The following is a 17,402-nucleotide window of genomic DNA, read 5'->3' on the forward strand; positions in this document are numbered from 1 at the left end:
GAGAGCCCTACCAAAATCAATGTGGACCACATCTTTCCAGGTGATAATATGAACCTGATCAGTTTGTTATTACATGGGACTAATTTTTTCCTTTGGCATATATAGGCTCTAAATTTGCCTCTTACTAATGCTCTGGGAAGCCATGGTCTCCTAAAAATAACAGCTTGTGGTTTGCCTGGGATATCTGCCAGTTCCTTAAGTAGCCAAGAATGACAGTCACCAATGTTTTCTGATACAGATTATCCAACTTCTTACATAACTTTTTTGATGAAGCGTGAGACACATGCATAGCTCTCTTCTATATTTATTTGAGTAATATTTGATCTTTGCTGACCTAATTAATATCATTAAGAACAGTTGTTCTCATTTTATAAAATATATTGCAGACTACAAGTGAAATTCAAATAAATGGCATCTTTCTGCTGCATCTTTCAATTAAATAATCAGCTTTAACCTGAAGCCTTTCTAGGTCAACGTTATTGGGAAAATTTAATTAGCTGATTTTGGCTAAAACTGCCCCAAATTGTATTTAGGAAAAGCAGGCCTATGGACTCCAAGCTGCAGATATAAAGAAGTGCCTGAAGATCTCATTTTTAAAAACGGTAGTTAAGGGGCTTCCCTGGTGGCGCAGTGGTTGAGAGTCCGCCTGCCGATGCAGGGGACACGGGTTCGTGCCCCGGTCCGGGAAGATCCCACATGCCGCGGAGCGGCTGGGCCCGTGGGCCATGGCCGCTGAGCCTGCACGTCCGGAGCCTGTGCTCCGCAACGGGAGAGGCCACAGCGGTGAGAGGCCCGCGTACCGCAAAAAAAAAAAAAAAAACGGTAGTTAAAGATGCCAAACTGGGCAAAAAACACAAAGAAACAAACAGAAAGCACGTGTCTGCCTCACCTCAATATAGAGGTTTGTTTTCTTTTTGTTTCAAAAGGATACCTCAATGATTTTTCTACCTCTGAATATACTCATCCACTGTCACCATGAGTAAGATTCCCACAAGGTCTCATAAAAGTTATTTTCACTGTTATATCCTTACTTCAAAGGGCAAAAAATGTCCCTTCACAATAACCTTCTTGCCATGAAATACTTCCAGCGAGAGCATTCTAAAGGGATAATCCATAATCCATAAAGAACACAGAGGCATTTTCTATTCTATTCATGAAGTTGGAAAAAGCAAAATAAAGTGCTATATGTTTATCTGTAGATTGAGATAGACATTTTTTCTGGGGAAATAAAGGGAAATTGGACTGTAATGTTAGCAACAACTTTTGCAAGGTTTCCTTTCATAGTCTATTCTATGTTTGTCTCTGATATGGATAAGTAGGAATGTGACCTAACACATCCCTTTAAATTGTAGTTTAAATTATGCGTGTGACACTCTGGAGCATTTTTATATCAGAAGAGATTTGTGATTATATGTAATATTACTTGGTCCTATAATCATAATAATTTATGTGTTATGAAAAGAATGTGTACTTTTTCTTTCTCCGGCAAAGGAAATGTCAATGCATAAAAAAAATAGATGTCAGGCCCTGTTGCCTTTTCGGCTTCTGAATCCTTTTTCTCCCCACAAAGGAGGCAGACCACATTGTCACGCTGGTCTTCAATGGTTGCAAGTTCACATCACTGTACTCTCAAAGCCCCTCAAATCTGCTCAAATACCTAAGTTCCCAACTGGAATTATTCTTTTCTTCTAGCCCTTTGGGATGAGCCTTATCTGGACTTTCAGGACAAAGACCCTGACAGCTGCCCCGGACCAGACATGGCTCTAAAACCAGAACCCTGCAGAGGAGGCAACAGACTCCAAACCCAGGAGGCATAAAAAAGCCACCCAAAGGGGCTTCCCTGGTGGCGCAGTGGTTGAGAGCCCGCCTGCCGATGCAGGGGACACGGGTTCGTGCCCCGGTCTGGGAAGATCCCACATGCCGCGGAGCGGCTGGGCCCGTGAGCCAAGGCCGCTGGACCTGCGTGTCCGGAGTCTGTGCTCCGCAATGGGTGAGGCCACAACACTGACAGGCCCGTGTAATGCAAAAAAAAAAAAAAAAAAAAAAAAAACCACCCAAGTCCTAAGGACTAAAATTGGCATCTCTGTCCTTTGAGAAGCCTGAGTGTACGGTGGCTGCTTAAAACATTTGTTCTCAATTCTGGGTACTCATTGAAGTCTTCCTGAGGCATGGAACCTACCCTTTTGTAACTAAATTGGAATCTCTGGAGGGTGTTCCCAAGGCATCTGTGCTTTTAAAGTGGTCTCTCATTTTAACGTGCAGCTAGAGCTGAGAACCCCTGACCTAGAAGAACAAACACTGCCTGGTCCTTGGTCTTGTTTCAGATTCCCACGGATACGAATGCATGCACTAAATATTTACTAAGAGTTTATTGGGCTGCAGGTACTGTTTTAGATAAGGGGATACAACTATGAGCAACATAACAAACTTTACCATCCTCATGGAGCTTGAATTCTAGTAGGGGTCTTTTGTTCTGTTTCAGGTCTGACGGAGAGCAGTAAAACCAGAGTCAGTTATCCCAGAGCTCCCTGAGCTATCCAGGAGAAAATGAGAGTTCTCTCCATGCTCCCTCAATCATCAGCTACTTCTTCTGAACCCTGACATGAGCTAGAGCCCCCAAGGATGAAACTCCTTCCCACTCACTCTTCTCCAAGAGCTCTAGAGTTGGAGTCAACTGGTGTAATGATTGATCCTCTCTTGGTGATGCCAGTCATAACTTGAATGGGGCCTGTGATTAAAATAATCTGTGTGTGGTTATATCTGTCAAGAACTATCATATAGGGCTTGAAATGTGTTCTATCAGCCATAAGTTCGACCTGAGGTCACATTCTTACTTTTAACACTCTGAATACCTCTGAACTTGTCAACAAGAATATATTGCTTGGCCCTTAACCTGTGCTACAGAATTAGTGAGGATACTTTAGGACATCTTGGATCCTCAAATGGCTTATCATAAAAATGATAATAATATCTACCTTGAATGGCTCTTATATTAAATGAGGTCTTTCCTAAACTCCTCAACCTAACATTCAAGATGGTCTATCATTTCCTCAGAACTACATCATACCTTATGATCTAATTACCCTGAACACTTTGTTTTTTCCTCTTTTATGCAATAAGCCTTTATCCATGTCATCATTAGCACTTTTTTATCATTACATTGTATTCTATTAAATCGGTCCACCAGAATTTACTGTTGTTGGACATCATGATTGCTTCTAATTTTTCATGACAATAAATAATAAAGCAATAAACAATACTGTAATTAAGTCTATATTATACCCTGATTAGTTCAAACACCCTTGTGAATGTTCTAGGATTCCTGCTCATTTTCCTCAGCTGTTCTTCCTTATTTTGCTAATTTGTTAACCAAGAGGCATAGTCCTCAAAATGTTTTATCTCCCTTGATGAAAAAACATTGGATCATATGGATTTAAGTATCATTTCTACACTGATAACTCCCAGATTCATATACTCAGCTCAGAACTTCCAGTGTCCTCCAGAATTATATACTTTACTGCCTCCTTCTACACCTCATAACTTGGAAGTCTAACAAGCAATTGAAAATCAACATTCCCAAAACTAAAATCTTGCTTTTCCAACAAAACACATGACTACCTCAGACTTCTCTGTATCAGTAATCACCAACTTCATGCTTCTAGTTGCTCCAGCCCAAACTTAGATTAATTCTTGCCTCTTCTTTATCACAAGGTAGTACATGATATTGGCTCCATCTTCAAATGATATCCTTAATCCACCTGAACTATTACCACTCTAATACAAGCCACCACCATCTCCCTCCTGGGTTACTCCAATAGTCTCCTAACAGATCTTCCTGTTTTTCCCCTGCACTCCCCCCACAAAGTTTGTTCTCAATACAGCAACCAGAATGATCATAAAACAGTTCATATCCCTGTGCTGAAAACGATGCAATGATCCAATGGCTTCCCATCTCATTCAGAGTAAAATTAACTTATTGCAGTAGAGACTACAAAATCTGCCCCGTCTTTGTTTGCTCTCTGACCTCAAAATTCTATTATAACCTTCCATCATGCTCTCTGGTCCAGCTACACTGGCCTTCTTGATATTTTCCTAATTGATCAGGCATACTCCTTTCTTAGGGCCTTTGCACTAGCCCTTTCTTCTACTTGGAATGCTGCCACTAGATATCTTCATGGCTAGCTGCCTCACCTTCCTCAGATTTTTTGCACCTCAGAAAAGCCCCCTCCAAGCCTCCTATTTTAAACAAAGACCCGTATTTCTTTTTTTTGGTAATTAAAAAAAATAAATTTATTTTATTTATTTATTTTTGGCTGTGTTGGGTCTTCATTTCTGTGCACAGGCTTTCTCTGGTTGTGGCGAGCGGGAGCTACTCTTCATTGCGGTGCGTGGGCTTCTCATTGCTGAGCACAGGCTCTAGGCGCACGGGCTTCAGTAGTTGTGGCACACAGGCTCAGTAGTTGTGGCATGTGGGCTCAGTAGTTGTGGCTCGCAGGCTCAGTAGTTGTGGTGCATGGGCTTAGTTGCTCCGTGCATGTGGGATCCTTCCAGACCAGGGATCGAACCCGTGTCCCCTGGATTGGCAGGCGGATTCTTAACCATTGTGCCACCACGGAAGTCCCAAGACCCGTATTTCTTATACCCCACTTTGTTCTTCAAAATAGAAGTTTACAAATCACATATATAATTTACTAATTTACTTTTTGCATTCTTTTTTTCTCCACTAGGTTGTAATTTCATGATGGCAGAGATTGCTTGCCTCTTTTGATCACTGTTATAACCCCAACACCTATATTAAATGATCATGTTCTAATAATACCATGCTTATTTTATAAAAATAAATAAGTAAATATCACATGTACAATTTTCAATCTTTTTACATATATGGCTAAGGTCTAGCTTTCTGACTAAAATATGGGCTCTATGTAGACCTTCAACATATATTTGTTGATTGAATAGTATTTCTATATTACAAAATACATTAAACTGTATGCAGGCTTTAAGCTTCATTCAAACTGACACCTTTAGCCTAGCAGCTTTTTTCTTCCTTCCTGCCTTTGGAAAGTTTTATTTTGTTAATTTTGTATCATTTCTTTTTATAACATATTTACATACAATTGATATACAATAAAAGTCTACCATTTAAATTTTATAGTTTAATAGTTTTAATGCACTTACAGAGTTGTGCAACCATCGCCAGAATCAATTTTAGAAAATTTCCATTATCCCCCAAATAAAGCACATACCCTTTAATAGTCTCCCTCCCCACAATTTCTCTCAACACCGTCCACCAGTCAAGTACTAGGCAGCCACTATTTAGCCACTATACGTTTGCCTAAAGTGGACATTTAATATGGAATATAAATGGGATCATACAATATGTGGTCTTTTGTGACTGACTTCTTTCTTAAGCATAATGTTTTCAAGGATCATCCTTGTTGTGTATGTTTCATTACTTCATTTGCTTTTATTGGTATATTTTATTATAAAGTCATTAAGAAGCTAAAATAGCACTAACCTTTTAAGTTAAAGACTGAGAGTTTTGACCTTGTCTCAATGATACGCCACAACTAGACACATATTCCACTGTAGGGATACACCATTTCTTATTTATCCATTTATCAACTGATGGACATTTAAGTTGCTTCCACTTTTTGGCTATTATGATTAATATAGTTATGAACATTCATGTAACAAGATTTTGAATGGGCATGATTTTTTTCATTTCTCTTAGGTACATACTTAGGACTGGACTTGCCTGGTCATATGCTAAGCTTTAATGTTTAACCTTTTGAGGAACTGCCATACTGCTTTTCAAAGTAACTGTACATTTTACATTCCCACTAGCAGTATGTGAGGTTTTAGTCTAGTACCTTTTGATATACAATACCTAATTTTCCCCAGTAGAAGAGTTGTATTGATATGAATCTCCCACCATCAGTATGAGTGAGTTCTTGTTTTCCTGGACACCCATAAATGCTAGATAATATAATCTATCTTAACTTGATAATTTTATAGCAAAAATATTTAATTTGTATTCACTTGATTACACATGATTTTCATTCACATGATTTACACATGATTTCATGTTCAAGTCATTTATTTAAACTCATTGTGAAATTATTTCCATCATCTGTCATTTTTTCCTGTTATTGCTAATTATTGTTTTTAAGAGTTTTTCTATAATAAAGAAATCAACTCTTTTCCAATCATATATGTTGTAACTATTTTTCTTCTTTTGATGGAAAACACATTCTTACTTTTTAAATGATTTGAAATTTATACTGTCACGATGTTCTGTGCATAATGAAGTAGCATACTTAGAAAGTCATCTATTCCTCTAATTATTCTTTTCTGAACTTTAACTTTTTATTTTATACCACACCCATGTTGATTTACAGTCTGAGGTTGGGATCTAAATTTTCTTCTATCATATAACATTTTCAAAAAGTTGTAAAGGAGGTGAGACAAAAGTAATTTTCCATTTAACTCTTAGTACATAGAAAATTTAATTAGCCAGGGCATGTTATGCTCAACGTAGTAATCTCAGTTAAACCAAATAGGTACACAATGCTTTAGGAAGTTTGATTTCATTTTCACTGAAGCAAATGGGAAATGCCAAGTATTGGTTAGAGTGGCATTTGACCAGTTTGAATAATGTTGCTACAGTCATGTATACGCTAAAATATCAGAGGGAAGTTCCCTGGTGGTCTAGTGGTTAGGATTAGGCACTGTCACTGCTGTGGCCCAGCTTCAAGGGGTTCAATCCCTTGTGGGGGAACTGAAATTCCGCAAGCTGCATTGTGTGGCCAATAAATAAATAAATAGAATATCACAGATGAATCTTAGCAATATCAAAAAGGAGTTTGTCCTAAATGAAAAAATATATAATCTATTCTATAGATTCCTAGCAACTGTGTATCAGGAACCTCAGATATTTCTATACATATTTGGTCTAATAATTTCATTTAAATTGAATCATCTATTCACTTGGCAAAGATTTAATGACTACCTACCATGTGTTAGACTTTCTGACAATGCCTGGGAATATGGTGACCCCTGCCTTTATGGAAATTACATCCTAACTAGGAAAGTGGTGGAGGGAAGACACTAAACGATAACACAAATGATTTTATAATTACGGTTGTAGTATTATAAAAGATAATTATAGTGTTAGGATAGCCTATTAAAGGAGTGTCTGACCTATACTTGTGGGCCAGGGAAGGCTTATCAGAGGAAATGACATTGAATTCAGGACCTGAGAAATGACTAAGAGTTAGGCATGCAGAATAGAGAGGAAGGGTGGTGTTAATGCAGTCCCAGAGGACGGAGGCAAGTTATGAGGCAGAAAGGAACACATAATTGGGGATGCCCCTAATGTGTGATAGCAGAGTACATCAGCCCTATGCATGAGTAAATATTGCATCTGAAGTAAATTACTAAGGGGCACTTTCTTTTTCATCACATTGAAAGAGTTTTATCATAAATTAATGTGATAATGTCTGTGGATTATAATTATCAATAATTTCGGGATGCTGAAACACATGCCATCTGGAATGTTTAAAATATCTGTTTTAGAAACAACCTGGGAAAAGTGCCTCATCATAGTGTGGCAGAATAGTAAGCATGTTTCCTAAGGATTCATATAAATGCCGGCTCATCAGTTTCTTTGGAGATGCATTGCTCCACTCTCCTCTTTCCTATGATGACTCCTCATGCTGCACACCTTTTCCCTTCCCTTCTTGTCACTCTTCCATTACTGAACAGCATCACTGTCTTCTTAAAGCATCTTGTTATCTCATACCTTTGGCTACCAAATGACCTCCTTTACTCCGACCTCCCCAAAGCTTATCAAGTTGGAATTCCTTAATTATCTTTCTCTTCTCTCTTCTTTCCAAACTAGTTGAGGTTTAATGAAACAGAGGCTAAGTGTTGCACACTTGCTCTGAAGTCATCACACTCATCACACTTCTCAATTGCTGGTAACCCCTACTATTCTCCTAGAGCTTTAACACTAGGGTTCAAGTATATGAACACTGTTCAATGGGAAGTCAGCAGTGATTAGAGTTAACATATGGGGTGAGAAATATCACAGAAACAGAGCTGGAAAGAAACTCTTAGACTCATTTAGCCTCATGCTCTCAGGAAATGCCATCATGACCCCTGCTGTCTCCTCCCCCATCCTCTCTGACCTTGCCTTAAGGAACCTGCTTGCTTTCTGAGCTTCCATAGCTTAGCATTCACTGCTCTGTACTGTGAATAAGACTGTTTACCCACTTTTCATCTTTGATATCCATGGAACTTGTGGAATGCAGAGACCATGTCTTGTTCATCATTATGCCCAGCTAAGTGCTTGAAATGTAATAGAGACCCAATAAATATTTTTTGAAGTTAAATGGTGTAAGTATGAAATGACTGGCACTGAAAACAAAACTGCACAAAAATTACAACATGGACTACAAAGCTTTTGCAGCTATGCACTGATCTGGTTCCAGGTCTGCCAGCCCACATGTGGTGTGTAGGGGAGCTTCCCAGAAGAGTCAGAGACGAGGCATTAGTTCCCTACAGATAATGACAGTGGGAATTCTTTGCAAGAAAAATTCCTCAGGTCACAGTGTTTATATTCATGGTCCCCATCCAGCAATCCCACTACTGGGCATATACCCTGAGAAAACCATAATTCAAAAAGAGTCATGTACCAAAAAAGTTCATTGCAGCTCTATTTACAATAGCCCGGAGATGGAAACAACCTAAGTGTCCATCATCGGATGAATGGATAAACACAAGGTATCTTTTGCATCTAGTGTCTTTTGGTGTATGTAGCTACAACTGATTGACAAGCAGTTTTTTGTTTTGTTTTGTTTTAATTTAACAAGAAACAGGGGAAAAATCTGAATATATTTTGAGGGTTTGAAGTAGGCAGATGACTCGGTGTGAAGAAGCTTGTTTGAGGAGTTGCAAACACTTGAGTGGTGACACATGTCACCAGACCTGGAGGCCCACGCATGATGGGGGATTTGATATAAGATGCAGGATAGAATTGCAGCCATGATAGTCTCAATAAACAGGAACAGAAGTGTCATCACAGTACTACATAGGGCACATGAGCAAAATTTATATGCACAGTTTGGTACTGACATCATAGTAAGTGATATAAAATGGACTGCTCACAAAAGCAAGTACTGGGGACTAAAATTTGAGACCTACTGAATTTACATAGTGTTTCTTTGTAGAGATCATCTGAGAAACAGAAAAAGAAAAGTAATTGTACAAATATCTGCAAATCAGTCACTAACAATATTAAGCAAAGAACAGTGTGGCCACTCCATATACAGTACTATGTGTCAGCTTCTTATTTCTGAAAAAAAAAATATATATATATATACATATAAAAGAACATGGTGAGATGTTTAGATGCTCCCTGATACATGGCACTAACACCAGGGCATGAATGTTGGACAACAACACAAAGTCTGAGAGTTTCATGAAGCATATATCAGGGACAGTACTTCTCAGTAGTTAGGAAATTCTATAATCCTTATGTTGTGTGTAGGGTTGGGTTGGAAGGAAGAAGAGAATCTAAAGGTCTACTTTTTATTTAGAAAACACACCACATTGGAAATTGCCTACCTGAGGTATCCTGCCTTCTGTTTTATTACACATAAGACATAGAAAGAGAAGGGAATAAACAGAGGAGGAAAATAAAGTTAGATTGACTTATTAAATTATATGTATGTTTTAAATACATTTGCATGATGTTTCTAGGTATAATTATTATAAAGTAAATTAAAAATTAAGAGTAATAATTAGTACTTCAAATGTGCACTTACAAAGGGATAGTGTTAAAATGCTTGAGGAAAAAAATGTAATCCCTTAAGAAACTTTAACATACATGACAAAGTTCTTTATACTAACAATTGACTTAGCATACCCTTCACGGGTAATCCAAAAAGGAAACTTTCATTCAACTCATAAGGAATTATAAATTTGCACTGATGCAAATCCACAATGTATTTAATCCACAACGTATGGAATGATTCTTCTGCAGCAAGTATTATGAAGACATTCTTACAGTTAATGTCAACATTTAGCTCAGGTTATCCATAATAATTATTTAATTTTATTTTTATTTAACCAAAACTTATTTAATACTAGGAGTCAGGCACTGTTCTATGTGCTTTACAAATATGAATGCAATTAATCATTATAACTACTCTCTGGAGTGAATACTATTTTTATCTATGATTTACAGATGAGGTCATTAAAACTCAGAGCAGTTTTACGTAACTCGCTCAGAGTCACAGATTTGGTAAATGGTAGAGCCAGGATCCAAATTCAGGCAATTTGGCTCCAGAGTGCTGACTCTTAGCCACCATTAGACATGTCTCATATTGTATTCAACTATCATCCTATGTTCAGATCAGTATGAAAAAGTGAATCTTCAAATCTCTTCTGCAGCGCTTCCTGCCAGTGAGACCTGGTGTGATATGATTAGCAACGACCTCTGAATGTTTGACTTGATAAAAATATTAATTTCTACCATCTAATCTTAATTTTTGTTTGGGGTGACTGGTTGCCATTTGGGAAAATGTCAAAGCTTTCTATTCTTTTTATCAGAAGATTCATGTAGTTTTGTTTTGTTTTGTTTTGCTTTGTTCTTTAAAGACTAAGTAAACAGGCACTGGTGTTGAAGAGGCCCGGGATTGCAGGCCAATGGGTCCCATCCAGGCCTTTGAGTATGCTGTTTCTTCGGACCCATTCCTTTGTAAAGCTTCTTCCTGCTTGCTTTGGCGTTCAGGTCTCAGCTCACCAGTGACTTCCTCAGAGAGGCCTTCCCTAAGTCCCTATCTCATGCACACACACAAACAAAATCACTGACTCAGCACCCTGATCTTCTTCATAGCACTACTTACTATACGAAATCATATTTATTTCCTTTTCTGTTCCCTCTTCTCCTTGCATAAGCCCCATGATGACAGAGTTCTGTTTTTACTTACTTCTATATATTCATTGTCTATCTAGGCGCATGGGTGGTACTCAGTAAACAGGTTTTTGAATAATGGCATCAAACAACTTGAGAGTGGCATATCACAAAGGCGATGCTAGTGTAGGGAACAAAATTTGCCACCCCAAAATGAATCTTTGGCAAGTGGATTATTTCGAGCCAAAAAGAATCAAGATCCAAAAGATTCAGAAAAAAGCTTTGACTTTCCCCCTAACTTCCTGAAGAATTTAGATAGAGGACCTATTCCAGGAACAGAGCTATCACCAGAGACATCTGCAAAGAACATGGGCTAGGTGCGGTGGAGTTAGGTCTTAGAGATCAGAGTCCACTCTGTATCCCGTTATCTCTCCTGGCCCAGGAAACATTTCTTTAGCAAACCTTTGCTTTTCCATCCCTATGTGAATTGCCTTTCTCCCCTTTGAAGTCCCAAACTGTTACGGAACTCAGGTTGGGCTGCTTGCCACTCAAAAGCCAATTTCTCGAGAGACAAGTGTTGGTTGGAAAGGAAAGGTTGCTTTATTCAGGAGGCTGGCAACTTGGGGAAAAGGTGGACTCATATCCAAGAACCAACTCTGAAGATTCTGCTGACCATGACAGTTTTTAAAGGGAGAAAGAGATCACAGTTAATCATTCGGGGAAGGGGTCAGAGTCTCCGTTATCTTCCACTGTGTACACACTTTCTTCTGATTGGTTGGTGGTGAGGTAAAAGGATGGTGTTCCAGGAATCTTGCGCTCAGCCTGAAGTAACCATCCTCCATCTGAGAGGGGGGCCTTAGTTCCTGCAGAAGAACTCAAAGATATTGTTTTGTATATCCCTTGAGGAGGAACCAGGACCCTGGCCCATCACTGCACCATTGTTTCTTGATTGCTCCTCCTTTGCCTCTGCAGTTCCTCACTTTTCTGATTAGCAATTATTTGAATCTGTCCTTTGAAACTCAGGGAAGGTCAAGGAGGCTGAATGAAGCCTTTTTTCTACAAACAAGAAATGAGGGAGACAAGGAAAGGATTTGTACCTGGGCGGGCCCCACAGGGTCCTTCTTGATTTCAAAATTAATACCCCCAATGTCCTCTTTTGTATTTAGCTGAAGATGGTATTCAAGGTGAGGGTTTTGACCATTTTGTAGAGTTACTCAGTTCTCCTGGGTCTCTCCCATGTATACATGTTATTAAACTTTTGTGTGATCTCCTGTTAATCTGTCTCATGTCAATTTAATTCTTAGGCCAGCCAGAAGAACCTAGAAGGGGCGAGGGAAATTTCTTCCTCCCCAACAGCAGCACTTACTAGAAGCAGTGAAAGAAACCAAGCAGGGAGCGATGGGAGTGCTGTGTAACACAAATGCCTCGGTTATATCAAGAGTACCTATGCATTCATTCTCTTCATGGTTTCACATTCAATTCCAGGGACATGGAGGAAACTGTTCAAGTTACTTCCCAGGGAAAGACCCAGAAGTTGCTAAATCAGAAAACCTGAGGATTTACTAACCTCTAAAAGAAAGAAGATCCTCCTTCTTAACATTTCTACTTTATCCTTCAGCTTAATTCTGTCTCTCTTCAGTGGAGAACAGTAAGTCACCATCTTTCTTTTAATTGTCCATGAAATAGTTCCTATGCACTGCAGAAATCTGACCATTCTTCCCTCCAGCCTGAATGATTTCCACTAACTCTTCTTTCTTACATTTCATTTTGAGTAATTCTGTAATCACTGTGGTGGCTTCTCTCTTGATTTTTATGTTAGGGCTTTGGAAAGAGGAAGCAAGGACAGTGTAGTCACTATCCGCGTGTGTGGGCACAGGCCCTGCTCCATTTAGCCTTTAGCCTTACCTTTGAGCTTTCTTGGATTTGTAGCATTTACACTTCCAAGGCTCCATTCAAATGAACAGTTCACAGCCAGCATTCATTTTCAGTGTTTGCTCTGAACGTTATTTCAGTAGGTTCTTAACAATATGGTTCTCCTGAATCTCTCACTCTGTGGGATTGGTATCTCTGGGATTAGCAGACTGTGACTCTCCTCGTGCACTCTCTTGGGGCTGGGAACCCTGAATGAACGTTTGTTTTTCAGATTTTCTCTGCTCCTTAGAGATGGTTGGAATTGATCCTTTTTTCCTTTTCCTTATGACAGTCATTTACTACCTTTCTTCAAATATAATCAGTCTTCTCTACAAGACAGTGAAAACAAAGTGGGAGTTTGCATGCCATTAACTCTACAGTTGCAAGTCTCCTCTCCTTCACAGTTCTCTGACTTAGGTCAGCCATCTTAAATGATAGCAAGATATTATAAGAAAGGACTGCCTTGAGCAAGAAGAGAGAAGTGTATTTATGGGATAAAAGAGTCATGACTAAGTATATCTGACTAGTGGAAGGGGAGAAAACAATTTTCATTTTTTGTTTACAAGGATATTGGAGACTCTATTAGAATCTAAGTTTTAACCATTCCTATCATCAAAAAAGACATCTAAAATAGAAAAATACATAATATTTGTGACAACTGGTAATGATGGAAGAATGATTTGCAATACATGAGAAAGTGTTTCCACCTCCAGGATAAACAAAAAGACTGGCAAGGCTTTTCATCTGACCACATTCAATTATTATTTCATACCAAAAGGACAACAGTAATATTGGCTATTAATTTGAAATAGAGCATAACTCAGGTTGAACACATATATTAGGAATAGTTTTATATCATGGAAGAGTATTTAATTATATTGTATGCCATTTTATTATCTATTGATAAAAATCATTTTATTTAACATAGAGCTAATTTAACACACAATTATTGATTACCTACGGTGTGCTGAGCATGATTTCAGGTGCCAAGATATAACAATAGAAAGATGTCAAAATCTCACTTTTTAACTGGAGAAAGACAGTGAACATAATAAATAAATTATATGGGTTGCTTGAATATGATAACTGCTGTGTAACAGCAAGTAGAACATGGTAAGGAAGATGAGTGTAAGCAGATAGGATGGGGAGTGGTCCCTGGAAAAAGAGAGCCAGGCATGGATTTCTTGACATAAGAGAAGCCATGTTACGCCTAAGCCATTTTGTGATCTAAGCCTGGCTACAATGCTTGCCCTTGCAGAAGAATAGGTCTCAGTAGTTAATGAGTTTAAAGGGACAAAAGAAGGTAAAAATAGCTATTACCAGGCCAGTGAGACAACTTAACCATATGGGAAACAATATATCAGTTGTAAAGACTCCCAGTTCCATTTCAAAGGTAAAGATTAGCTTGAAGCACATTCTTGAGCTGTTTTGAAAAATTCAAACCCCCTGGATCACTCAACCACCAGATAAACTGGAACCTAAGGAATGATGATGCTGACCTTCTCTGACCCTCGTGACTTTAATCAACTACAGCCTCGACTCTGTCAACCTCTGCACCAATTCTATGCTGAATTCTCCTTTGCTCAAGCCCCTTCATGAATATGCAGGTACTGCATTTTGCTGTTCGAGGAGACACTGCTTTGGGAAAGATCCCTGGTGTTCTCCTTATTGGCTGCAAGTAATACACCCTTCCTTCTCAGCTCTTTGGCTTGGTTGTGGTTTTTGGCACAACACCCACCAATGGGCAAACCCCGTTTTCGGGTAACATTAGGAGAGTAGGGGTAGGAGCAGAGAGATGCAGGTTGCAATTTTAATTAGGGTATTCAGGGTAGTTCTAACCAAGAAAAACACATTTGAACAAAGACATAAAGGAGATGATGGAATAGTTAAGTGGCTATCAGAGGACGGAACAAACCAGGCAAAGGACACCACTAAGAAAAGGCCCTAAGGCAGGAGAATGCCTGGCATACTCAGGGAAGCAGAGTGAAGTGAATGAGTGGGACAGCATTAAAAATTGAAGTCAAAAATAAACTCGAAATGGATTAGAGACCTCAATGTAAGGCCAGACACTATCAAACTCTTAGAGGAAAACATAGGCAGAACACTCTATGACATAAATCACAGCAAGATCCTTTCTGACCCACCTCCTAGAGAAATGGAAATAAAAACAAAAATAAACAAATGGGACCTAATGAAACTTCAAAGCTTTTGCACAGCAAAGGAAACCATAAACAAGACCAAAAGACAACCCTCAGAATGGGAGAAAATATTTGCAAATGAAGCAACTGACAAAGGATTAATCTCCAAAATTTACAAGCAGCTCATGCAGCTCAATATCAAAAAAACAAGCAACCCAAACCCAAAATGGGCAGAAGACCTAAGAAGATATACAGATTGTCAACAAACACATGAAAGGATGCTCAACATCACTAATAATTAGAGAAATGCAAATCAAAACTACAATGAGGTATCACCTCACACCACTCAAAATGGCCATCATCAAAAAATCTAGAAACAATAAATGCTGGACAGGGTGTGGAGAAAAGGGACCACTCTTCCACTGTTGGTGGGAATGTAAATTGATACAGCACTATGGACAACAGTATGGAGGTTCCTTAAAAAACTACAAATAGAACTACCATACGACCCAGCAATCCCACTACTGGGCATATACCCTGAGAAAACCATAATTCAAAAAGAGTCATGTGCCACAATGTTCATTGCAGCTCTATTTACAATAGCCCAGAGATGGAAACAACCTAAATGTCCATCATCGGATGAATGGATAAAGAAGACGTGGCAATATATACAATGGAATATTACTCAGCCATAAAAAGAAACAAAATTGAGTTATTTGTAGTGAGGTAGATGGACCTAGAGTCTGTCATACAGAGTGAAGTAAGTCAGAAAGAGAAAAACAAATACCGTATGCTAACACATATATATGGAATCTAAAATAAATGGTTATAAAGAACCTAGGGGCAGGACAGGAACAAAGATGCAGATCTACGAGAGAATGGACTTGAGGACATGGGGAGGGGGGAAGGGTAAGCTGGGACGAAGTGAGAGAGTGGCATGGACTTATATATACTACCAAATGTAAAATAGATAGTTAGTGGGAAGCAGCCGCATAGCACAGGCAGATCAGCTCAGTGCTTTGTGACTACCTAGAGGGGTGGGATAGGGACAGTGGGAGGGAGATGAAAGAGGGAGGAGATATGGGGATATATGTATATGTACAGCGATTCACTTTGTTATAAAGCAGAAAGTAACACCATTGTAAAGCAATTATACTCCAATAAAGCTGTTAAAAAAAAAAAAGAGTGATAACAGGAAGCCGTGGGAAAGTGGGAATGCAGGACTCGCCAGGGCACAGACTTCTGGTAAACCACCAAACTCAAATACAGAAGCCTGCTGGTGAGTCTGCCCTCTGCACATCCTGGCCTGACCTAGTAGGAGGGCTTCTGCCGGGACACAAGTTCATAGAATTGATTTAATATAAACACTGTAATTTTTCAGAATGGGTCTTCATGAGCATGGTGTCTTCCAGTAGTGTGTGAAGCACCAAAAATGGTCAGACCAGCTAAAGATCTAACAGACCACACTACTATTCATTAAGTAACATAAAACATCTTCTTATCCTGTCCTTGGAAGCGGGGAGGGGTAAGCAACAAACAAAATAACAACTACAATCACCATAAAATTGTGTCTCAGAAGGCTCACGTATTAAGCCCTGCCAGTCATTTTATATACATGTGACTGACTTTATCAGCACATTTTCTGCAGATCTGTTTTGGGATGCTTTGAGTCACTGAGGGTTAGTTTTGATAGAATTGATGTAACAGCAGGAGTAAATGGACTTGTTGGGTATTGCTGAAATAATATGAAGACAATGCCTGAGAGGTCAAAGGCACTAAACAAATTTGTCAGTTTTGAATCCTGGCTGAAGGCTGAACATCTGACCCCCAGATGGTCTCAGTTAATAACTTGCTCTTCACAGCATGAAAATTTGTTAAGCTTTACTGATTGTTTAATTGTCTTACCAAATGGTTTCCCAATCTTCCCTTAATATTAGGCCTCTAAGGTGAAAATTATGTGAAAACTACTCATGGAACTTGAGTTGGATCCAGGCATCGATCTTGATTATTACAGTGGTAGAAAGGTGAAATGGGAGGATAAGTAAGACCTCTTGATTTTGGTGAAACAGGAAGCCCCAAAGCAGTGACCTCTGAGGTCAAGTTACTTGACTCAAGGGGAAATTATGAGAGTAGTAGTAGGATCAGAAGGCTTGATACAGAATGTGTGTACATAATGTACAAGGGGTATTCAAAGTGGCTGATTAGCCAACACACTGCTTGGTTTGTTATCTTTTCATTTATATCTGACAATGTTGAACTTTACTTGAGCCCAGTACAGTTTACTTTTCTCCTGGAAAACATCCAGATTAAGAAATCCTCTTTTGTGTTCCCAAAAGTTACTGAAAAGAACCACCCTTCCTCACATGACTTAGATAAGACCCACAGATGACCCATTTGTTTCACCTAGGCCCAGGCCATTCACAGATCTACCA

This window comes from Tursiops truncatus, chromosome X, assembly GCF_011762595.2.
Source record: "Tursiops truncatus isolate mTurTru1 chromosome X, mTurTru1.mat.Y, whole genome shotgun sequence".
In the NCBI taxonomy this organism is placed as follows: Eukaryota; Metazoa; Chordata; class Mammalia; order Artiodactyla; family Delphinidae; genus Tursiops; species Tursiops truncatus.